The 23521-nt window shown below is 52.9% G+C and overlaps 1 long non-coding RNA gene across 1 annotated transcript; it reads right to left on the bottom strand.

The window, feature by feature from the left end:
* Window positions 1-4009: 4009 nt before the first annotated feature.
* Window positions 4010-21764, bottom strand: LOC118596899. The gene is made up of 3 exons (XR_004946768.1): window positions 21453-21764; window positions 18028-18109; window positions 4010-7512 (listed from the first exon to the last, which is right to left on the bottom strand). It is a non-coding gene; the product is annotated as an uncharacterized LOC118596899 (long non-coding RNA).
* Between the last annotated feature and the right edge of the window lie 1757 nt (window positions 21765-23521).

Genomic DNA, 23521 nt, shown 5'->3' with positions numbered 1-23521 from the left:
TACCTTTTCTGGAGAACCAGTGAGACAGCTCTCTGGTATGGACAGTAGCCAGAGTCATAAGGACTGGCTTATGCCTAAGGCAAAGCACAGATGGCCTGCTGTACACTGGGGGAAAGGATATCGTGTGGGGCCTCCTGCTCCCTGGACTCAGCCTGGGGCTGGACATTTTGGCTACAGGTCACCAGTTTTGACCAGCAGGCATTCTCCGCTCAAGCACTGTCCGGGTCATAGGAAGATTTGTGGGAACTGATGACAGGTACCACATCGTGGAGCATGTACTCTGCCTGCTCTCTGATGGCACCCCTCTACCAACTCCCTCTGAGCCTGGCCTCCCTTGGGAAATCTTTCCTGTTCTAGGAAGCCTACACCCCAGGACCCCAGGAGATTCTATTGTGGCCTGGCACATGGGAAGGCACTGGTCTGGGCAGGTGAGCTTTGGACATTCTGCCAGATCTCCCTTGAACAAGGGGATGGCCTGAGCAAGCCTCACATCAGAGTGACAGAATGTTCTTCCTGGGAACTGTGGGAAAGAAGTCTGGGGCCGACCCGCATCCAGTTAGCTTCCTAGATGAGACAGCAAGGTCTGCTGTCTACACACAGCTTCTTGCTATCCTGGCAGAGAGCACAGGGCCAGACAGGGCCATGGAGCAACCCCCACGTTGCCCAGGAAGATCCAAAGGCATTTTTATCCCACACCCTTTTCCCTACTTCTTGGGAAACTACCTTCTAGCTTCTTTTATGGACCCCCATCACAGAGGTGGCGGGGCTGTCTGGACACTCTCAGCTCCCAGAGCTTGCCCTGTTTGTTCTACCTTGGAAAGCTGGAATGTACTGTCAGCATAATGATGACCCAGGGCTGCTGGGGGTGCCGTGGGCCTGAATTACTCTGGGATGTGCTGCTTCTGATCTCTGGGAAGACACAGGAACAGTGTTGATCGGGGGAAAAGCTTCATGTACCTCAGAGCCTCGGCGGTCTGGTGGGTGGCCTTGGTCTTGGAGCAAAGCAGCCTCCTCTAGCAAGCACCTGGATTACTTAACATCATAGGCGACCCAGGCCAGGAGATGGTCTGGCCATTGTGAAACCCTGGCATTCTATACCATGCTCAGCCAGGGAGTCCCAAGGTTCCTGGGCAGGTCAGGGATATGAAGGGCATTTGGAGGCAGGGGGCTTTCCTCTCTGGGGGACCTAACTCAAACCTATGCTTGTTGATGGCTCCACTCAGGAACCCGGTACCACGGTGCAGACATCATTTCTAGAACCACCCACGCTGGCCCCACCCCTGCCAAGGACTCCCTCTAAAAGTACAGTGTTAGTGGCGGGTTTTCCGGATTCTGATGTGCAGTCTCTTTCTCTGTTTGCCTGGTGGGTAGCAAGGAATCAGTGGAGCTGGGTAAGAGGCCAGGACTCCCAGGCTGCCTTGCCAAGCAGCTGGCTGGCTGTGCCAAGCCCGGGGCGGCCATGGCCAAAGCCAAGCAGGGTGGGGGCTGGTCCTGGGCTCCGTCCAGGCCACTCAGGGCAGGCAGGAAGCAGGGGTCTCCTCCTCTCCAAGGCTACTGCTTGTTTCAGCTACAAAATGGCGGAGGGCTGTGTCGGCCATTTTGCGGCACCCTTGGAAGACAAAGGCCGTGAAAGCCAGAGGGTGGGACCAGTGGATGCCTGGCAGGGAGGAGGAACAATCACCTCATGAAACAATGCTCCTTCCAGAGCCTTCCTCCCACCCAAGCTCCAAGCATACTCAGGGCTTCCAGAGACTTCCGTACTTCCCTTCAAGGGGCTCCAGGTGACCCATGGTGTGCCCATCAAAGAGCACTGAGGTTCTCCCACTTTATGGTGACAGTTGGTCCCACGAGCTGAGAGGCTTCCCGGGCCTGAGCTCTTCTGGGTTACAATTCTCTGCCCTAGGGTCTCTGCAGGACATGTCCCTATCCGCCCAGGTTGGGGAGGCCCCAAGCCAGGGGGCTCAAGTGCCATCCTGTGCTCCAAGAACTAGATAACTCCTTCCTATCTGGGTCCAACAGGTCAAGGGGTCAGTTGCCCAAGTGGCCATCCACAGAATGCCAGGGGGACTTCCTTCAGGAGCATATGGCCACGCCCTAATCCCCACTTTCTATGGATCCAGCTAGGGACAGCCCTTGCTTTCTCGTCTTGTTCCAGCTGCTTCTTAAACAAGCGACCCACATCTACTCACATCCCCCTTTCTGGCCTGTGGCCAGGGGTCCCACTGCCCCCGCCACCACGGCTGGTCTCCAAGCCTCTCTAGGCAGAGGGCAGTAGGCACTCAGTGACCAGCCACAGAGCCCCACAGAGGAGTGGATCCAGGTGTTGTGGGGGCTCCTTTGCGTGCCCTCACCATCCTCATCTCTGTTTTATTCAGAACCCAGTTATAAACCAGAGGCGGAGAGGACGGCTCGAGGGGGTACTGGTCCCACTCAGGCTGTCTCCTTCTGACCTACGCAGAGCAAAAAAAATCTGTGTGGCGTACAATCCCACTTGATGGGTAGCTAGTCTGAGGCCCAGGGGGCAGGGACACTAGTCATAGAAGCCACCTTGCAGGCTGGTGGGTCATAAGAGATACAATTCACACAGCCAGGGGCTCAGTGGACATGAATCCAGGGCGGGGCCTGTGACAAGACAAAAACAAACCAGAACAGGCGTGGAACTGAGAGGAGTCCGCATCATCTTTGCAGGGTGAAAACCGCCAGGGGGACATGGCGAGGGCAGTACCACCACTCATCACTTTTACAACCATAGCAATCCTGAGAACTCTGTAGCATTAATAGCACAGCGGCTTTTTTTTTTTTTTTTTTAAGCACTAAGGGCCTCTCCTCAGTGGGAAGCCACAGGGCTCTGGCTTCAAGCCCCCATCCACTCAAGAGGGCTGTAAACTCATGAGTCAGTGCTGGGTACACACTAAGGACCCGTAGGTATGAACACAATTTGAGGGGGGTGGGGGTTGGTGGTACTGGGGACTGGACCCAGGCCTCTCCCACTACGTGACATCTCTAACCCTTCAAAAATCTTATTTTGAGGGCTTTGCTAGGTTTTCCCAGGCTGGCCTTGGACCCCCTCTCTATAGCTCAGGCTGGCCTCAACATCTTCCCAAGTAACTAGGATCACAGGCCTTTGCCTCAAGGCCCAGCAAGTGTGAGCATTTTGTACCTTCAATGTGCCAGGCACTGGCAAGTCGCTCACAATGAGGGTTCACTTTGTCCCTGTGACAGCGTGGTCCTTGGCTGGAGGGTGGAGCCCAGAAACGTTGGGATTTTGCTCTCCATCCTCACCCCCATCCCCAGTCACAGAGCAGCACGGGAGTTTTCATCCTCCCATGTTTTAGGAACGAGGGAATACAAAATTCAGTGATGATGTGAGGGGGTCACAGAGTTGTTCCGAGGGACCAGAGCTGCTCCGAGAGAGCTCCAGCAAGCTCCACATCACAGGCGGCCAATGGTGCCTTCCCCGGGGCCTTTAGCTTCCCAGGAACATTTCTCCGGAATCATTCTCACTCAGCCTGGCTGGCGGGGGGGTCCTTGGGAGCTGGAGGCTGGAGCGCCACATGGAGACAGAGCTGGTGCTAGACCAAGGCTGGGTCCGTGTGGGTCAGCGACTGCGCTGGGGCCAAGGAGCAAATGCATGGTATTTGTAAGACTGCATAAAGAGTATCCTGGCGCTGGAGCAATGGCTGGGCAGTTAAACACACTCTTTGCTCTTCCAGAGGTCTCCGGTTCGATTCCTAGCATCACGTGGTGGTTCCCAACCATCTGGAACTCCAGCTCCAGGAGACCCAGTGCCCTCCTCTAGGCTCCACGGGCACCAGGCACACAGACACTTATGGAGGCAAAACGCTGATACACACTGATTTTTTAAAAATCCTTTTTTTTTTTTTTTTCCGAGACAGGGTTTCTCTGTGTAGCCTCGGCTGTCCTGGATCTCACTTTGTAGACCAGGGCGACCTCGAACTTACAGAGATCCACGTGTTCTGTCTTTCGAGTGCTGGGATTAAAAGCGTGTGCTACCTTTCCCTGGCTAAAAAAATCCTTTTAAATTTTTTACGAGATCTAGACCTGGAGCTCAGACAGTGGAGTGCCTGCCCAGCAAGCCTCAAATCCTAGGTTTAACGCCCCAGCACTATACAAACGGGCAGTAGCGACTCACACCTATAATCCAAGCACTCCAGAGGCGAAGGCAGAGGGTCGAGAGTTCAAGTCTAGGCTAGAGACCTTATTTTTTTAAAAAAACCACAACAGTATCCGGCTAGTACATGAATCTGTGTCCTTTCTCACCCTCCAGAGGACCCTGGGGGCAGCTGGTCTCTAGGCTGGGAGTGCCAGACCTTGGGAATCTGGAAGCCCCATCTATGACTTCTAGTGTGCTAGAGTCTACCTTGGCTGTCCAGCCCACTGCCCCCAAGCCTCAGTTTCCTCAGAGACTGAACAAGGCCATGTGGCCACCACTTGCTAGGCCGGCGGTTGGCTGTGCTTGGCTACTTGCCAGGGCTAACACTATAAGCACGGTGGGGATCATGGCTGGCTAAACAAGTATGGAGAGAGCACAAGGCCAGGGGCTTGCCTGTGCTCAGACCTCCCAGGCCCAGATCCAGCCTGGTTCGATTCCAACCTTGCCAACTGAACCCTAGAGCCCCAGACTTGCCATAGCCCCCTAGTCTAAGCAGGTGTCTCAAAGACCTCATGGCCCAGTGTCCCCAGGCCACGGGTGAGGTGAGGCCAGCTCTCTCTACCCGTAGAGACCCCTGGAAAGGAGGATGGGATAGTAAGCCCCATATTGTGTATGGGGGGGGGGCGGGTCTCTGAAATTAACCCTCACTAACACTCGCACTGAGTAAGCACCTACTGCATACATCCAGTGCATCTTGTGTGCCTGGTGCTAAGTCGGGGCTGGGTCATGGACCAGGACTGGCCAATCTCCCCAGCCCAGCCCAGCCTTTTCTCTTCTGGACTCTTCCTCATATGTCTTGGCCTAGGACCTCTCTGAGACTCCAATCTTTAAACCCACAGTCTCCCACATACATTAGCACTCGGGACTCAAAGACTTGGGGGCACATTCCGGGACTGAGCCCTTGTAAAAGGTGCACCCCATCTATGTCCGTGAGACACTGGGGGATTGTGTGTACTGGAGGCTGCCTGTAGCGAGATGGGGTATCACAGGCAGGTCTGGCTGAGGGTGGGTACCTAGGAAAGCCCAGGATCTGTGAATCAGAGCCCCTTGGCCAAGAGCTCCTAGGTCTCCCGGGGTTCCTGGGCCAGCTGCTCTCCTGAGGTATATCCAGGTGTTCTGCTCACTCTTCCTTCTCTGCCTGTGCTTTCCCGCTCTGCCCTGTCCCATCTACAGAGGCCTGGAGGTCTATTTGCCCTACTCCCAGGCATTGGCCAGCATCCCCGACCCCAGGTGCAGACACAGAGACCATGGTAGTGTGTGTGTCAGCCCATACACACCAATGCACAGACAGCAGAGGGGTCCCAAATACAGGTTGTTTGGGCTTATACAAGATGGCGTGGGGCACCCTGAGAGATGAAACTGCCTCTGACCATGGCCACACCAATGCCTTGGATCTAGATTCATCTAGGTGGGTCCAAAGCTGTACTTGGTATCTGGCTCCTTGCTGGCGGGGTCAAGTGTGAGCACAGCTTCCAGGCTGGCTGCCACCTCTGAGCACAAGAGACCCAAAGTGCACAGGTTCCCAGTTATAACTAACTGCAAGGTATTGGTGGCAGAGGAAGCAAGGACCTTTACCACTGAGCCCTGAGTGATGCTGTAGGTAGTTCACATGTCCTGGGGTCATCTCATTGTTCTCCTATCTCCCTCTTGATAGTTGGGCAGAAAGATGGCCCAGTCTAGTGTCCTGGGTACCCCTGGATATATCCAGACATCCTAGAGTCCCAGAAAGAGGCAGGCAGGAGTTGAGACTGCCCAGCCAAGACGCAGCATATGCAGACCTCCAGGTCTGCATGGCTGCATGGACCCACAGCAGTATCATCCATGAGAGTTGGGGTAGGTGACCCTGAGTTCCATAAACAACCAAAACACTGCACTGACCTGGGTTGGACATGGTCCTTGAGCTTCAAGAGTCACCTGGGGAAACCGTCAAGAAGAGGCTGAAGCCTAGAAGCAAAGAGATACTAGTTGGGTGTTGGGGTACATCCATGAGTACCCTTTTTGCATTTATATAGTTTCCTACGAACACCAACCCGAAAGGGCCCCCCAAAAGGCCTTGGCACAGCTTAGGAGCCATCTGGAACTCAGGGTAGCTCAAGGCCAGGAGATTATTTTATCCATGTGGCCTCATGGCCAAATGTTGGGGCTCAAATCTCATAAAGTCCTGAACCTGCCCCTCCTACAAGGACCTAGTCACCAAGGACCCAGAGGCTGCAAGGATGAGCCACACACAGAAGCCGTGCCTGGAGTTGATGACATTCCAGAGAACCTCAGAGTTCTGGCCAAACTGCTGCCACTGAACCTCTGGTGGGTGGCATACAGAGCCTGCCAAGGGTAGAGTGGGTGCTGTGCCCTACCTAAGTGATGTATAGCAGGTCCAGGTCTCCAAGTGGCTAGGTCATCCCAAGTGACAAGGCCTCTTGCACACCCTGTCATGAGAGAAGCCATCACAGCTTCACCCACTGGACACTGACAGACACAATTTCTCAACCTACCCTCCTGAGTACCACCAGCATGCACAGACTCCAACTGGATGGCTCTGAGTAACAGAGAGCAGATGTTGAGCCTGCTGGGGCTGGCTTAGGGGAGGCTAGAGAGAACTGGGACAGGGGGCCACACTCTGGATCCAGCAAATTAACACAGTCTGCCACCTCAGGGAACCTGCAGTTTCCAAAGACTGTATAGCTCCCCGGGTCTTTCCTCTGAGCTACAGGTATTCAGGGGGTCACTTACAGCCCTGGATCTCCACCAGCGGGTATCCCTGCCCATTTTGTGGACCAGTACACTGAGGCTTAAACACTGATGGAGCCCGTCTGGATGACAACATGCAGCAAGGGGGTTGGAGGATAGGGCCGGGTGTGCCTACTGTGTCACTGGGCTCCAAGAGGCTGTCTCGGAGCTAATTCTGCCCTCCACCACAGGCAATCTGTCCCTGCCGGATTCCATCTGCTTCAAGAGGACAAGTCAGGTCATCGTGGCCTGCAGGGCAGAAGGCAGGGCTGAGGCAGGGGCCTGGAATCCTTGGCACTGTCCCCTGTCCTGTCCTGGGCAAGGATCTTTCTCACTGGTTGGAGGCCAGGCTGAGCCCCTGATGGGCTGGGGGCAGGGCAGGCCTGGCACCAGGTAAAGCCTCTGAGGAGAGGACTAGTCCCGTCTTCTCTGAAAAAGCAAATGTGGATTCTTGTCGGCCAGTCCACTATCATATCCAGGACTGTTTCTAATGGAGTGAGAACTCTGCCCAAGTGGGGCAGATGGCTACCTGTGTTTGAGGTCCCACTGGGTCTTCTGATACACATGACAGGCTTTCACTTTCCTAGGAGGCTTTCTGGAGCAGCCACGTTCTGCAAGACATAAGGAAATCAAAACATAGGTGTCAGCTTGGCAGGCCATGGGTCTTAGACAAAGAGAAGGGTCAGAGGTAGTGTGGCCTTCTCTTCCTTGGTCCCTCCCACAGCCATCTCCAGATAAGAAGACCCACACACCATTCACTGTGGCCTTGGCCTGGAGTTTCAGGTCACAAGAGACAGAGAACGACACAGAAAGTCATGCTTGGCTTTAACCAGTTCCAGCCGGCCAGGAACCACATTCCAAACCAACTCCCTGCCATGGCTCCCAGGCAGCCAAATCACAGAGAAGACCTAATCCTACCCTAGAGTGACTACAGAGGAAGGGCTCATGGGGCTCAGCTGCCAGTGCCTGGCTAAGATCTCCCCTTCGCCCCAGCCCCGATGTGGCAGCTACAATTCCCCATGGCCAGAATGTTCTCCTACCATCATAGACCACCCCTGCCGACACTATCATACAGCACCAGGCCCCGAGAGTCCCTCTGCTTCACTGCCTGTACTTCCCCTGTAGACTTGAGATCTTTGAGACAAGGATGATGTGGACTAGCATATATCCCTGGGCCTGGAGTCCACAAGTGTCCCATCTTTTGCCTTACTCTGGGAATGACACTTGGTATCTGGGGTTTATGAGGTACAAAACAGGACTTGGGGGCATTACCAAGAAGTAACTTCAGTAGTCTTTAAGAGCCAGGAAGGGGGACAGGCCAGGACTGATAAATGGACACCAAGACCAGGGGTCAGACCTGGTCCGAATGATTCCTGAAATCTCCCCTCCTCCTATGTCTCTTGGGTGTTTGGGGCAGAATTGCCTGCTTCTTTCCGGCCCTCCTGAGCCCACCATGGGTTCAGGCATTCATACTTCCATGAGCTCTGGGTTGTAAGAAGGCTCGAGGTATCCTCTTCAGATTGTGGCCTTCTCCAGAATTTGTCACCGTGGGACCAGAGGCTACTCTCCCATGGACCAGCCAAAAGCAGTGAGGATTGTCACATCACCCTGCTTACAGCACTATCTGCAGAGAGTGGTTTCTCAATGAACTCTCGAGGACCTGGAGACTAGAGGGACTTGCTGGGAGCTCCTTACTGATGTGCAAGACCCTGAGGCCCACTGGGAACTGCTTGTCCCCCTCCATCTCCAGAGGCCGCTAGTATCTGCAGGTGGAACTGAGAGCCCACAAGAACTTCATGCTGGTCTTCATCCACACAGGGCTATGAAGGTCCCAGAGAAGCTAGTGGGCAAGACGGCAGAGGAGAGTCAGGGGACAGGGCTGCTAAGTCCAAGCCTCTGACCCTACCTCTTGAGAAGGGAATGTCCTGTGGCTATTCCAATCCTTCCCTGACAGCTTGACCGCTACCGTCTCTTCTTTTAGCCTGGACCGAAAGTAAAACCCCTCTACTTCTCAGCCCATGGTGTACAGATTACAATTTCATTATCTCAGAACAGCTGTCCGTTGCTCACTGATACTGCAGCTTGGATAGGCAATCCTGTATGTTAACCTCACCAGGAGGACATGGGCAGGACCCAACTCTTGGGCTCCAAGGCCTCCCTAGGAAAAGAACCTTAGTGGCATTGAAACCAGGAATACTTGCACTTGCTCGGGCTCAAAGAGGGGGAGTTCCACAAGCAAGATGGCAGGGTGCCCACAGAGTCAGAAGAGCCCTCCTGCTTTCTAAACAGCACAACTTCATGTCTCTAACTAAAAAAGGTCACAGGTACAAGGCCAGCTGACACAGGATGAAGAAGTTCAGCCATGGGAAACATCTCAGTAGACCCTTGGTGGGGCTGAACATAGATGGCCCTATGGGGTCGGTGGCCGAGGCTACACAAGTCACCTCGGGCCCACTCTGGACACAGGGAGTCATACAATTCCCATGCTGACTGTACAGAGCTCCTGCCTACAGCCCAAGAGTGGCCCCAGTTCCACCCTTAGTAACACGGGACTGCGCCTGGCTGCATGTAGCTGGCAGGCTCTGCTCCAGGGGCTGCCCAGCTGTGGAGGGCTTTGCTGAGTTCCCTTTAACTTCGGACATTGGCCCTGTTGTTTTTTTTTTTTTTTTTTACCCACTCTGCCCATGGAAACAATGAAATAGCAAAGCCGAGTGATCTATCTCCAGGGACCCGGAGAGGGGGACCCCACTGGGATCAAAGGGTGACATATTGCATTATCTGCCAAAAGAGCCTCTGAATAAACCACAGAGGGACCACTGCTCCCTCTCAGGCTGGTGAGCCTCCCAAAGCTGGCCCTCTGCCCCTTACAGCTTATGCTCTGTGGTATAGTTACTGGTGTGACAGGGCCACCTTAGACCATTTTCATGGTTCATGGCCCATCAAGGTAGTGGTGAATTTGTCAGACCAAACACGAGGCAGAAGGTTCTGGAGGCCCGGCCCAGCCCTATCCCAGCCTCATTTCTATCTGGATTCACAACATTCAATCAGGTGTATCTGCAGGGTCCAGTGGGGCCATAATAGCCATCTAGGTTGGCAGAACGGTTGTCTCTGGGAGAGGTTCAGCTCTATCCAAAGCCAAGAAGCCAAGCAGAATCTCCCAGGCTGCATGGCCTCCAGGAACCTGTTTTCTGAGCTACACTTTCGTATCTGAGAGCAGCTACTTATACCTACTATATACACAGATTTCGTAGGTGAGCGAGCAAGCAAGGTGTGAGCTTCCTATCCATCTACCAGGCACTCTCAGTGAAGTCTCCCACTAGCAACTGCCAGCTCCCACTCATGTCCAGTGGATTCTAAAAATCAAGCCACTGCCAGACACAAGGCCATCTGCACTCCCACCTGAAATACTTAGGTAAGTTTCCCAAATGATGCCAGAGCTTGTGACGCCAACCTAACAGGCCTCGGTTCCAGGGGAAACCAGTCCTGGCTTCTTTTCAGATGTCTTCAGATGAGAGACTCAGAACATTCTAGCACACAAGGGTCCTGCCCTAAAGTGGTACCATTGCTGTGGTCATTAGCTCTCTGGACAAGGGGGATACTGGCCTCTACAGCCCCTATGGTGTCTGCTTCTGTTAAGAGCCTCGTGCATGCTGGCGGATGGTGCTAACTGCCTTCACATCACACACATTTTGGTACATGCAGTGGTAACTTAGGCAGGGTCAGTTTCTCTCTGGACAGATGGTTAATTCTGTCACATCAATATATTTTTTTCCAGTGCAAAAGGAACAGCATTCATGAACCAGAATCTAGGACCTAAAGGGAAAAGAAAGCACAGGCCATGTCCAGCCTGGCATACAACTCAGCTTCTGGTGTGTGTGTGTGTGTGTGTGTGTGTGTGTGTGTGTGTATGTGTGTGTGTGTCCACCTGCCCCCATAGTGGTTCCCATGTGCCAGGAATCTGGTGGGCTGGGCTGGGCTGTGCTGTGCTGTGCTGTGCTGGGTACTGCATGAGTGCCCACCTGGTGACAATACATAGCATCTGGCCTGGGGAAGTGGGTGGTTGCTCCTAGTGTCTTATCTACACAACAGACACCTGCAGCTTTGTGGGTCAGTCCTCCTGATCTCTAGGGAGACTTCAGAAGCAGGGTCCCAGGCTGAAACCCAGGAATGCTTTCAAGGCAGCTGCCTCAAATCTGGACACTAGAACCTTCCAGTTACCCGCCAGTATCAGAGCTAAAGTGAGGCAAATGTGGCCCAAGGCTGATGAGGAATGGGCCCCTGGATACACAGCTCTCGCCCACTCGCCCACAATGAGCTTGTGTGCATACTTGGTATATGGCTATAACCAGGCTACAGCACGCTCACTTCACTGGACAAAGACATACTGTGCATGTTGATCACAGACCCCAGGAGGTAAACGACAAATGGGAAGATGAGGAACAAGGTAGCTGCAGTGGGACCATCCTTTCTGCAGGAACACTCAGTCCGGTCTGAGTATTAGAACACCACCTTTACGGAGCTGTAGTTCCGTAGGCATGGATCAACCCTAGAGGGCACTGTGTTTCATGATACTGGAGAGAGTCCCTGGGAGAAGCCCCAATCAGGTGCTGCATGTGGAGGCATGGGGACCTTCCTTTCAGTTCCTTTGCACCCGAGCCAGGCTATAAGGCCATGAGTGGTTAGTGCCATCCTGCCCAAGGAGCTGCCAGTGTAGACACGGGGGTAAAGAACCACGAGGTCTGCAAGTCCACAGTATAGATGGTGAGCAGAGGGCGAGGCGGCATCTAATAAAATGAAAAAGGGTTGTGGAGACACAAGGCTTGTCAAGAGATCCCAAGCATGGTGGTGCACGCCTTTAATCCCAGGACTCCAGGAGCAGAAGCAGGTGGATCTCTGTGAGTGCAAGGCCCATCTGGTCTACACAGCAAGTTCGAGACCCTGTCTCAAAACAAACCACAACAATAAACGTTCCACTAAGGAGTCTAGCCTTCAAGTCAGAACAGATGGGAGCCCTCTTTCAGGTGGGAGGGACTGGCAGTGGTCTTGCTTTTTAGCTGTCCACTAAGGTCCCTGCAACTGTGAACAGAGGTACAGGCTAGGGTATTGTCTGTGAGGGCCTGATCTTACAGCCCTTTTCCTCGGTCTATAGAAAGGGGCTGGGTCAGGTCGGAGTTCTCTGAGGCCACCCGGATACCAGATGTCTGAGCCCGCACAGAGTGAAGCTTGGTCCCCTTCACGGTGCCTCCTGCAAAAGCCTATGTGGAGTGCAACTCCAGGAGAAAATGTGGAGGCTGGGCGTGGGGCAGTGCCCATTGCCTCGCTGCCTTCCCCATGGCTGGTCTCTAGGGCATGGGGGGCCCAGAAGGACGGGCAGTGGAGGCCGTCAGAGGAGCCAGCCCGCCTGGCGGTAAATCATTGGGTCATGCTTCGTAATTATCTGGGCACTTAAGCTCTTCTATCTTGTCTCTCCCTTCCCTGGGGAAATTTCCTTCATTTCCTACGCTTTCCTAGTCTCCTGGATGTCTAAATCAGTCCAGGCCAGGCCCAACATGCTGCTTGCTCCAGCTCTTTAGACCCACAGCTATCAGGTTGTTATGTTTGCAGGCTGGACGGTCGCCACCAGAGGCCACCGTTCCCATCAAAGTTTCCTCCCTGCCCAGGAAGACTGAAAATGCCATCACACCCACCCTTGGAGGCAGAGAGACAGCATCCTCATGGGCTACTTTCCCTGACACAGGGATGGGCCGGTAACCCCAGGTGGCCTAGGGGTGTGAGGCTGGGCTGGCACCTGAATGGGGAATGAAACAGAGACAGTATCAAGAGAGGGTGCCTGAGCACATGGGCAGTAGCAACTGGAACATGTGGTTCCTTTCGTTCATCTTAAGGACCCTGCACTGATACCATTTAGATGCTGCCTGCAGCCATTAATCCAGCCCTGACCCCTCCTCCCATCTAGCTCTCACACTGAGTCTGAGTCATTGTCCGTTTTGTAGATGAAGACACTGAGGCACAGAAGGAAATGCCAGTGGCGTGGATGGCTTAGATGGCCTTGATTGACGGCAGCAGCTCTGGTCCTAGTGTTGGACCAACGCGGGTACGACTCAGTAGCCTCTGTAGTACCAGCACCTGAGACGGTCCCTCACAAGCAGCCAGGAGCCAATCTTCCCATGTGGAGGCTGCCCCCACAGCCCCCCAGGGCCCCTGCCAATAACGACACCCACACTCTCTAATGCAGTTTCCCAATGCCATGAAGGAGGGTGGCATGCTACCATGCCACCAGGATAAAAGCCGGCCAGGCTGAGCTACCACAGACACACACACGGACGGCCCTTGGGTGAGCTTTACAAAGCTAAGCCTTTCGCAGGCCTCCCCACCTTCCTAGGGATGAACCCACTGAGTTTTTAAAAGCTGGATCTCATTTTCAGCCTACGTTTCTGATCTCTGGAAACCTCTCCGGTCGTTTGCAGAACCCTCTGGCAGGACCGAAGCCTCCTTTCGCTGCATTCATAGCCAGGTCACTGGGTGCCAAACAGATGCTGAGGGTTCCAGCTGGATTGTGGCCTCTCCAGCCACCGTCCCTGTGACATTCCGTGACCAAGCTGCCTTAAAAACCCTTTCTGAAAGCAAACAAAACCCGGGCCTGAGAACCTAGAGGAGCCAGCGCCGGCGTGGATCCCTTTTCTTTCTCTTTTCTTTCTCTCCCCTCCCTCTCCCCTTTCCTTGCTTTTTAAGTACATCTACAAGGGCCTCAGGTAAAGCTGTTGACCCTCTCTCTCATGTTGCGGATGGGTAAACCAAGGCCCGGAGACAGGAAAAGGGTCCGAGATCCCGTAGGTTCTGTGGCTGGGTGGGAGTTCTGGAATCCGGGCAAGACTGACTCAGGCACACAGGTTCTCTGGGCCATAAAATCTCTGTAGTGACAGTCTTCAGTGAGGAAGGACCAAGTATGGATACTGTAACTTGCCAAGACCCAAAGCATCCCCAGCGTCCGGCAGGGCCCTGGACCCACCTGATACTCCCCCGATGTAAGCCGGCCAGCGTGGGCAAGGCTGGGACCCTTGGGCTCCCTGGCACAGACTGAGTGGTGCTCAACAAATGCAGGAAGAAGTCTCTGGGGAGGCCTTGAAGCTCAGGGGCAGGGCTCCAGAAAAGCAGGCTGCTCTAATGGAAACCAGTCAGTGGCTAACCCCCCCCCCCTTGGTTTCCATGGGGACAGGATAGGAGGTGGAGCTCTGGCGTGGCTGCTGCAGCAGATGTGGCCTGTACAGGGCTGGGGGGGGGTGGGGTGGCGCCTGGCAGGGAGCCCTGGGACGTGGCAGGAGTAAGGCTGGGCGCGGGGCCCTGCAGCCATAGCCCTGACGGTCAGCTTTAGGGAAAAGACTGGGGCTTGTGGGTCCACCACCTCCAGGAAGTCTCCTGGATTCCTCGGGTGCTCCAAGCCCATAACCTGAGCCTCCTCAGAAGGGACTGGGCCCATGGCATCTTAGTGAGATCGTGGCCCTCCTGATGATATCTGCATTTGCCATGCCAACCATGTTGGTGCTCTGTGAGCCTCAGGCCTGCTGGTAATTGTAGAACGGGGGTGGGGGGTGGGGAGGGAGAGGGCAAGACCCCTAGAGACCACACTGTCCCCTCTATTGTACTCTAGATGGTGCTGGTGGGTCTCCTCCCACAGGCACACTTGGCCTGGTGTGCTACAGGGCCTAAAACCTGTGCAATGTGGCCCTGAAGGGACCACTGAGGGAGCTCAGTACTAGTCTGATATGCAAGAGATTCTGTGGGATTGGGGACTCAAATCCCCAGCATGGGTCATACCAACTGATGGCTGGCTGGGATTCTTAGAAGGCTTTCCTTGCTCCCTATGTGGACACAGTCCCTAGTCACCATAAAGAACTGGCCTTTTACGAGCCCACCATGACCTGGGACACAGCATCTAGGCCCACAGTCCCAAGCAGCTCCCTGCCTTAGGGCCATGAGGAACAACAGCAGCTCAGACCATGAAGGTATGGAGACCATGAACTATGGTTACTACTACAATGTCGTAGACCCTTTCAGACTTGCAGACTCCAGTGTAGGGGTAAAGATAGTTCTGTCAGGGAGAGGTCTGCAGCACCCTCAAACCTACATGGCCAGGACAACTTCTTTCTGCAGCAGTACACCAGGCCAAAGGAAAGATCCTTACTGGTGTCGGGTGTCTGAGGAGAACCAGCCAAGGTCAGCCTCCAACAGGCAGAAAATAAACAGGGGTCCAATGCCAGGTTGTTCAGCTCAGCCATGGGGAAGATCTCGGTTAGGGTTCTGGTACCCAAGCTGTGTGACTGTGGGAAAGTTCCCCAGCCTCTCTGCACCTATATTTTCTTGTATAGAAAAGCTGACATCCACCTCTCCTTAGACTAGGACTTGTTCCACTGAGGCAGGAACCGTGTTCTGTTTATTCTGCATTCTAACTAGTTCAGCATGGGCTCTGGTCAGATGCTGACATGAAATCGAATTGGATAGATACAAGTTTAAAACAGACACTGTTTTGGTTTTTTGTTTGTTTGTTTGTTTTGTTTTGTTTTTAAAATGGACATGGTTTTTGGGGTTTGTTTTTTTTTTTTTTTTTTTTTTTTTTTAATGCATGAGAAGTCCCAGCCTGGGCCTAGCACTTGGTAGGTGCTCTGCACAATCAGTTCTCCTAGTTTCACAGAGTAAGACATGTTTGTGACATCTACCCGGCACTGGTGCTCTCTGGGCAGAGCCAACTGTAGCCACACTCTCACCTGGGCCAAGGCAGGGGCTTTCAGCTGTGGAGGTCTCTGCCTGGGTCTGCCCACCTGGTCTTATCCCCTCCCTTGGCAGCTGGACACTGACTATCGTAAACATGCCTTTGCTACCCTGGCACCTAGCTGGGGTCTTAGTTGCATGCTTGGCCTTGGGACTGCCCACTTTCAGGTGCCTGGCATTGGCCCCTCAGCTGGATGGCCCAGAGGGTCATCTGTTCAAGAGTGATCACATCTCAGGGGCAGAGCTTACCCAGGGTGCTAGAGGACTCTGGATGCACGCCTGAGAGCCCCATGCCCCAGCCCTCAGGTGCCAAGTCTCCCAGTGTACTAGCATTGGGAGACTCCCTCTATGTTTACAGAAAAGGCCCGGGCTGGATGGAGTGGGTCTCCCTGACACTAAGACCTCTGGTAGCAGCCATGTTGGACTCTGAAGGGGTCTATTAGAAGGTCATATGTGCTAGCTCCTGGCAGATGGGACAGGCTACTAACAGGGACTTTGAAAGTCTAGGGCCAGGTAAGGTTCATCCATGAGCCCTGGCAAGGCGAGAGTAGGCAGGATCCCAAGATCCCTTCACCCTCGCCTGAGCCAGAAGCCTAGGCACACCCACCCCAGGAATCCCAGGCAGGGCTGGGCGCCCAGGAAACTGGGCCAGAGGTTCCCACACATAACTAGTGTGGCCAGGCTACCTCCTGAGCACCCCAGCTCCAGCCTGCATCCCCTACCCAAACTCAGAGTTCAGAAGCCTAGACTCAAAAAGCCCAGTGCCAAGGACTCTTTTCCATGGTCCACCCACAATTGCTACCCATCAACAACCCCGCATCTGGCCCAGTGCCCCATCATGTCACAGAGATTTAATTTTACAAGAACCCGTGTTGTCGATGTCCTCTTGTTTAGAGAGGGGGACCTTGAGGCTGACGTGAATAAGTACCTCACTTAAAAATTCAGGCTTCCTGGATCTTCTTAGGAGGACACAGTGAGGTTAATAAAGACAACAACTCATGCGCTTCCCAGCAAAGAATTCACACGAGCTTCCTCCGGGGTCTGAGATTGGTGCTGTAACCCTCTTTTTAAAAATCAAGCTCCAAGGCCTGTAGAAGGTGCACCGGGCTTCTGTCCCATCTCATCCAACCCTGCAGTTGTACAGTGTGCCTGGTGGGCAAGCCTCTCCTGAGCCCAGCACGCATGTAGGCATACACAGACCTGCCTGGGAAGGCCCAGCCCTGTGGGTGGCTCCTTGGAAGAAGGCCCCTAGCAGCTGACCAGCAGGAGTAGCAGGACTTCCGGGCAGCTCCCCGCCCTCGCCCTCAGGCCCGCCTTCCTAGATTCTCCGCTCTGGGCCGCCATTTCCTCTGCTGGGCCCAGAGGCTCACTCTCATTCCTCCAGGTCTGCAAATGGCCGGCGCCTGGAACTGTCCATCCACATAGGAGAAGGCAGCCTGGGTCTTGCCTGGGCCTGATGACTACCTCTGACTACCTCTGCCCTGGGACTGACTGTACCCCACTCCTCTCTACCTCAACTTCCCCCAGCCTAGGGACGGGGTCTCCTCTCAGGTCCCTAGGGACAGTGCCGGGCTGTCTCCTGCTGTTATTGTGTACAAAGGGCTCCAGGGTCGACTTGAAGAAGAGGAGACAGTATCTAAAAGACACTGCCCACCTTGGTGGAAAATGTCCATCTATTACGAGTACCTGGGCCAGGTCTGAATGCTAGCCACTGGGAAAATACAGACACCCATGTAATGTGTGTGCCTGTCACACACACAAGGTGTGCACGTTTCTTTCTCTGCAAAGACCTCATTGCACATCCATGTTCTGACTTGAACATGTACGGGGCACACACCAGTGAAAAACAATAGCTGACCGGTAGGGACTTTGGGCCCAGTGGGGCCTGATTCTTGACTAACTGCTCAGCTGGCTGAATCTCTCTGATTTCCCCCCCTCTCTGGGTGGAAAGGAGAGGGGAGTCCCTGCTTTGGCAATGTTTTGAGGCTCCAAAGTACTGGTTCAGGGCATGCTCCATTAACTAAGATTTCTGGTGCTGGCTAGGCCTCTGCTTCCTGTTCCTGTTATATAGACAAGGAAATAGAGGCTCAGAAAGTAAAATGACTTATAGTCAGGATACAAAGCCAGGCCAACTTGTCTCCCTCCCTGAGTATGTGCTCTTCCCAGAGTGAAGAGCCACTGTACCCAGACAGTACTGAGGCCATGCCCGTGTTTGACCCAACACTGTTGCCACCCTCTCGCTTTCCTCGCCCTCACAGTGCTGAGTCCAGGGACACACGTTCCCCTGACTCCGAGGCAGCAGCTGACAGATGGACAGACCCACGGGAAAAGCATGAAGAGGTTAGACACTCAGGACTCACCACTCCTAGCCAGCTGGGGAGGATTTCACCAGTGTTCCATTGCCACTGTTCTTCTCTGACATCTCCACCAACAGGTACAAGCCTTCAAATAAACAAGCCACAACAAAGTACTTCTGTTAACAAATGGATGCAGGGGCTGGAGCTCCCGGGGATGGGGATATGTGTGTGTGTGTGTGTGTGTGTGTGTGTGTACACGTGTGCGTGTAGCTAGGCCCTTCCCTTCCTCTCTCCCAGTGCAGGAGCCTCAGATGCTCTTTACAGGCAGGAAACACCGCATCCAACTCCAGAAGTACAGAAGTCCGTGCTTAACACATGGGGAAGGAGCGAAGTGCAGCTTGGAGCTGATTACATCATCACATGTACACAATTCCCAAAATAAGCAGTTATCATCGTCTGCAAATTATTGTGGCTATAAAGGTGCTCTGGCCTCTAGTGTGGTGATACAGCCCAATAAATTCTGCATTTCCTTATCTTGCTGAGACTTTTTATTTTTTGTAATTTATACATACTTTATGCAATTGACCCACTGAATTTTTTTCAAGTTTGGACTTAAATGTACTTTTCAACCACTGAAATATTTATTATTTGGGTTTTTTTTTAATGCAGGTATCAAAATAATTACATGCACAGTGACCCAGAATAGCCAAAGGCTGAATCTCCTTATAGTTAATAAGATATATTAATAATTCCATGCTCCACAAGTTGGAATTTAAGGGTAGGTGCTACAGTGTTCACGTAGCAAAATGAGATAAAAATTGGTAATTAATTAAAACACGGAAGGACCTTTGGCACAGGGCATTTGGAATCTCAAAAGATGCGGACAGAAACGAAGAGCTGGCTCTGGAGATAATGGTACTGCTGGCCAAGCCTGACAATCTGAATTCAATTCTTGGAAGCCGCGATGGACATCTGCAAGTTGTGTTCTGACCTCCACATGCGCCATGGTATGCACATGCCTACACACCTACACACACACACACACACACACACACACACACACACACACACGGCACACATACATGTGTATACAGAGAGCAAAAATTTAAGCGGTGGTACTCCATCAGCCCTTCCAGAAGATCATGGAACAAGTTTGCTTCTCGACACAAACGCAGCTTGTTTATTTTGACCTCAGTTCTTCGAAATTGTTGACTCCACAATTAAAATATGCCGTGTGTTCCAACAAGTACCAGGCAGTGGTAATGACAGACCAGCCCATCTGTGCCTCGAGAATGTATAATTTCTGTCTATAGTGGAATTTATATAGAAGCAATGATGTGGAAAGTGCTTTGCGTGGTACTTTCTTTCTTTCTTTTTTTTTTTTTTTAAATACTGTCAAAAAGCAATGGGTGCCATGGAAAGAGCTGAGATTTTTTTTTTTTTTTTGCCCATTTTTTTTTTTAAACAGAGTATGACATTTTTACATTTGGGGAACAGGAAGTCTGATTCTAGTGGAATTTGAAACTTCAGGTGGCAAGTGGATACTCATCTTTTTCCCAGGCTCATAAGGACAGCATGACAGACATACACTAAAAGCAACGGGTAAATTTACTCAGAGTGGAAGGTACTAATTTAACAGCGAAGATATTTATATGAGTTTTTTTTCTGCTACTTTCCCTCATCTTGTCCAAAAAGGTGAATCAATGCTTAAGAAATGCTACTACACATACATCCAGAACTTAAAATCGGAGCTATATTCACCTACATTGACTATTAAAGATAACAGGTGAGGAGTGGGCAGCTATTAAAATGCAGACTCTTTCAAGCTGCTCATTTCCCTTTTCTCCCTTGCCTAATCCCCTCTTTGCCATGCTTTTGCCTTTGAAATATATTACACTGGTTTTTTTTTTCCCCCTATTACTTTTATTTTGCCACTGGTGTTTTATCCGATGCTTGCTAAATATTTGGGTGGAATGACTCCTCCAGCTTGCAGCAGCAGAATGTGGCTGTCATAATCGTGAAAATGTTTTAATTATCTCAGCTATACATGCCTGTCTCCGCAGCCCCAAACCCTTCAGTATCGACTGCTGCCTAGCCTAAGAACAAAAGCAGCCGGGCTGGGCTCCGTTTTCAGATTTGGTGGAGTGTGCACCAGGCGGCTGCTGTAGCCGTGTCCCTGGACACATAGAGTCCATGTGCCTCTGCACTAGGGAGACAAAGATGTCTGTACTTGGGAATTTTCCTCTTCCTGTGCAGTGGAACTTTCTGTGTAGGATTTTCCAGTTCCCATAAATCAAGACCCCAGCTACCCTCAGACATAGAGAACTGGGCTGTGGTCGGGGGCGCTCTTGTCAGCATGCCAGAGGGGTGGAAGTGAGCAGGCAGCTGAGCTCTGCAAATGTCACCCTTTTTTTTTTTTTTTTTATAAAGGACGGGGCCTGGGACTAAACTCAGACAGCCACTAACTCAGCTCTCGGGCAGCATTGGCATGGTGGGTTACACAAAGGTCTTCAGGGGCTCCCATCGGCCAAAGTTTAGGCTCTGTGTGGCCTGGCACAACTATGCTGGTGAGGAACCAGTATGGGACAGGGTCTAGACAGGCCTGGGAACCACTTGGCGTTCTCTTCAAAGGTCTGCCTGGTGACTGGTGCCCATAGGCACTTCTCGCCCACCCTGGCAAGGTGGTTACAAGCTGGGCACATTACGGTGATGCAGATTATCTCCTCAAAATTAAAACAAAAAAACAAAAAAAAAAAAAAAAGCCCTTAAAAACAAGTGCTTAAAAAGCAGAGTGTAAAACCGCAGATTTTCCCCACACTGAGCTGACAGCCAAGAAAAGCTTTCTTATTTTTTAAAAATAAATAAATAAATAAATAAAATGAAACGAAAGGCAGAGAGAACTAAATCCCTAAACTGTGGAAATGGTGGTATCAGGGATGCGGGACAGAATAAAGGAACCTCTGTTTCTGAACACGAAAGCCCTCCCTCCTGCGTGCTGCCGGCCCTGCCTTCGCCTTTGCTGGAGGACCCTACGACGGTTCTGGATTTTTCCCCTCTCTGCTATTCCTGGTACTGCCAAAGTTTAAAAAAAAAAAAAAAATGGTAATGAAATAATAAGACCCCCTCCAACAACAAAGCCACACAGGAAAGGAAGGATGGCTTGCCGACTGATGCCTCCTCCAGCCCTCAATCCGCTCCTAACCGAACACGCAGCCACTGTGAATTACCGAACGTGTGTTTTCATTCTCATTTTGAAAGCCATAGCTTTGGATCTTAAAAATAAACGGCTTGGTTTCTGTCTCTTCCCTGCAGCTTTTTGGCAGTGCCTGCTTCACTCAAGACTTAAGGGGGGGGGGGGGCTCCTCTGAAATAGAATTTGGGGTTTGGGTTAAGCCAATTAGAGGGAAGGAGACGTAATGGGCACGGAGCACAAGATGGCAGGGCCCTCTGCTCGTCCCCCAGCAGGAGAAGGGGAGAAGGTCACTTACCAAGGAACTGAAGGACAGGGTCACTTTCTCAAAAGCCAGGAAGTGAGAACGATGTCCCCTGCCCTGGCTGGGTAAGAGGGCTCCCGCCAGCCAAAAGGCTGTCCCCAGGTGCCAGTCTCTGCCGGACAGGCCCTTGGGCCTCCTGGGCTCTGGCATCCATCAGTCTGTAGGTCCTGGCCTGGGCCTTGGCTACTCTGGCACCCAGGGTTAGGACTGCCAGGGGCAAGTGGCGCTGGGGGAAGGCCCCGCTGCCAGCCTAGGAGGACGTGGAAAATGTTACTTTTGTCTCCTGCTCTCTCATCTGGCACTGGCTCCTAGGGAGGGGGGGGCAGAGGCGGCCGCTACAGCTCGGCCCCGCCCACCGGGAATTTTCGAAAGATGCTCGTGGGTGCCTGGAGGATGGCAGACGTGGCAGAGGCGGGTGGGCCGGGCCCCCAAACCCACCACCAAAAAAAAAAAAAAAAAAAAAAAAAAAAAGGCGGGGGCTGGACGACAGGGAGAGGAGGGAGGATACCACAGTGCCTGGCCACTCAGCAGCTAGCCTGAGGACGCCTGCAACACCGGCCCAGCCCCTGCCCAGGCGACAGCCAGCCCTGTAGATGGGCAGGGTGGCCCTGGCGCCATGTTGCGACTGCCTGGCAAGCCAAGCCGTTCGGAGGGGCCTGGAGTCCAGGCTGCCCAAACTGCTCCAGATAGAGGCCGCATTGTTCCTATGCGGGGTTCTACAGAGTAGCAGGAGGTGGCTGGCACTCGGCTGTTCTCCTTTGGGAGAGCCAGGGCTCCCAATTCCAGCTGTCCCCTGACCAGGGTTCTTAGAGTGACCCATCCTAATCATGGAGGCTAGAGCTGCCTCAGCCAGGAGTCTGGGCTGTGGGTTTGAATTTAGATAAGCATCCACAAAACTGTTCCCAGTCTCCGTTTTCTCACCTATGTTAACAAGGGAGGGTTATGTCTCCTAGCTAAGGGGATGCATAAAGCATACCTGGTACTGAGCACTGTGCTCAGTACCCAATGCCTGGGAGAGCCAGGAGGATCCCAGAGGGACCAAGCAGCCAAGATCGAGGAGAAGGAGTGCCAGGGTGGTGTGCCAGGGTGTCCTCTCAGATCCCTCAGTGGAACTAAAGCCACTCCTTGTCACTTGTGTCCTTGGGGACACAATCCTATGAAACAATCCTCTGAAACAGCCCGAAGGGCTAAGGGCCTGCCTGATAGGGGCAGACTTTGCTGAAATTTATCAGACTCCGCAACCCTATACTACAGGTGTCTGCCCCAGCTAGATCTGCTTGGCCATTCTCTCAGCCCCATGTCACTTTGGGTCCTTTATATGACATCAGAGGTACTCATATAGAAACGCAGTAAGTCTGGAGGTGGGAAGGGGCTCACGAGCGGGATCTGCCACCCCTCCTCAGACAACTAGGTACCCCAGAGCCAGCTCGGCCACTGAGGATGGTAGAGGGACCACTGCCCATGGGCCAAACTCCTCACCATGTGGGACATGTTAAGGGCCTTTCTGTCCATGATGATTCAGGTAACGGGTGGTCAGGCAGACCATGTAGATCTGGCCTCCCCTGGGCTGCCTGCTTGTTTTATATTGCTTTCTGGCTGCTCAGACAGTCATGCTGAAGGCCAAGAAGAGGATAGGCAGAGTGAGCTAGGAGGAAGCTGCCAGGAAGGAGTCTCTGGTCTCTAGCTCTGGCCTCACGCATACGGCCACGTGACTGCTTGCCAGCTGACGCCAGAGACAAAGCAGGTAGCATTCCGATGCCATGCGCTCGACCAAGAATGCTGGGAATCCATGCCAGCAATGGCTTGGCATGGCTGCCAAGAGCCTGGCCCTGGGAGGAGAAGGGTCCCTATGCCGTGTGAAAGGGGACCTGTTCTGCCAGTCTACAACGCAGAGAAGCCACTGAAGCCCCAACCAGTAGCTATTTGGGGGGAAAGAGGCAGAACCTGGATCACATGGCCATAAGAGGCGGTACCCCCCTCCCCAGACACCCAGTGTCACCACAATCAGAAATGACTACTGCTGTGCTCAGCTCACCATCCAGGAGACAGAAGCCTCACCACAG

The sequence above is a fragment of the Onychomys torridus genome, chromosome 16, assembly GCF_903995425.1.
Source record: "Onychomys torridus chromosome 16, mOncTor1.1, whole genome shotgun sequence".
Taxonomy (NCBI): Eukaryota; Metazoa; Chordata; class Mammalia; order Rodentia; family Cricetidae; genus Onychomys; species Onychomys torridus.
This window is presented reverse-complemented; position numbering and strand designations above follow the sequence as displayed.